We start from the raw sequence: 1,584 nt of genomic DNA on the forward strand, positions 1-1,584 counted from the left end.
AGAAAGTGGTTTAATAGTTTTTAAAGGTGAGTCCACGACAATAAAGCCAAAATGGAAACAGATATGAACCTCCCAGTGATATCCAGATCGTATTTCGTTTATTGAGGTCAACCACTGACCAACTGTTGTCTGATAACTCTTACAAATATTCGTTCTCTGAGCTCAATAAAAACACATACAAAATACTAATAACGACCAAGGAATCTCTTTAAATCAATCGTGTTTTATTTAAATCAAAAAAACAAGTCTTCACATCTGAGTCTGTTGAACCAGACAAGGATTTATCACAGTTTTAGACAATAGTAGATGTTCGCTGCTGCTGACCGCTGAGTTCAATGATCTGGAGTCGAAAGACGTTTTCAGCCCACTGGAAAGTCTGACTGTAGCAGATCTGTTTTCCTGTGACAGTCTTGACTCTGAAGACAAAAAAAAAATTAAGAAAATCACTTTATTCACCCTGTTTTCTTTGAGTTTTCATGGAAGTATAATTCATTGAAAATGATCCATCTCTCTGTTCATCATTTCATCACCAGTCACATGAAGAAAAATAGAAAGAATGAAGCCCAAACTCACATGAAGGCCGGCCGCGGACAGGAGCTGTGGGTCATTGAGATGCCAGATATGCGCTTTAAAGGTAAAGGGCGTGTCATAAAGGAGAAGCAGCAGTCTCCAGGAGCGCCTACGCTCCCCCGCAATTTGGCTGTGAGGGAAGGTAGAAGGAAAAAGTCAGTCAAAAAAACATGTCAGAGAGAATCCTTTGAAAAAATACGAGGAGGATCGAACACTCACACTCGGCGTTACAGCAGCAGACTGTGAGCAGCAGCAGCCCCAGAGAGAAGCAGAGAGTCTTCATGATGCTGTTAGTGGAAAGGTGGTGAAGGTGATGCTCTTCTTCTTCTTCTTGCCTCGCTGTACAGTACCTCAACCCTGCATCCAATATAAATACTGTCCATTGGGGAACCGAAACTTTGTGATTCCAGTTTTTTCATCCAAAATTAAGTTGACTCGTCAGCAGTCAGATGAAGGGAAGTTGCAGTAAAAGTGAAGGCCGGTCGGGTCAGGTCGGGTCAGGTCAGGACAATTCATCTCTAAAAAGATTGATGACATATGCTCCTCATTTTCAAACCCAGCTTCTATAACTACATGTCCATCATCTTCATCTTCATCCCCTTCGCTTTCCTCTTCCACCCCACCCCCCCCGTCTCCCAATCAAGTTCTCACCTTGGTAACCCCCCACCACCACCACCACCACCTGCCCCCTTCACCCCATCCCCCATCACACATTCTCCAGTCTATTGCTCCAGACCTTCTTCCTTTTCTCACCCATCTCGTCAACACTTCTGTCAACTGGCTGCTTTCCTGAACTCTCTGAAGGAGGCGAGACTGAACCCTCTCCTGAAGAAACCCTCCCTCAACCCGTCTGATGTAAACAACTACAGACCCGTCTCTCCTTTCTTTCCAAAACTCTCGAACGAGCTATCTCCAATCAACTCTCCTCCTATCTCCACCATAATAACCTTCTTGACCACCAGTCTGGTTCCAACAGACCACTCAACAGAGACGTCCCTCCTTGCTGTCTCTGAG

The 1,584-nt window shown here is 44.6% G+C and overlaps 1 long non-coding RNA gene across 1 annotated transcript; it reads right to left on the minus strand.

Annotated features, from left to right (window-relative positions):
* Positions 1-207: 207 nt before the first annotated feature.
* On the minus strand, positions 208-1,174 carry LOC138206375 (uncharacterized). The gene is made up of 3 exons (XR_011178942.1): positions 790-1,174; positions 574-700; positions 208-416 (listed from the first exon to the last, which is right to left on the minus strand). It is a non-coding gene; the product is annotated as an uncharacterized lncRNA (long non-coding RNA).
* Positions 1,175-1,584: the final 410 nt, after the last annotated feature.

This window comes from Embiotoca jacksoni, unplaced genomic scaffold (genome assembly GCF_022577435.1).
Source record: "Embiotoca jacksoni isolate LCO1_2020_lvr unplaced genomic scaffold, fEmbJac1.0.p SCAF_3, whole genome shotgun sequence".
Classification (NCBI taxonomy): Eukaryota; Metazoa; Chordata; class Actinopteri; family Embiotocidae; genus Embiotoca; species Embiotoca jacksoni.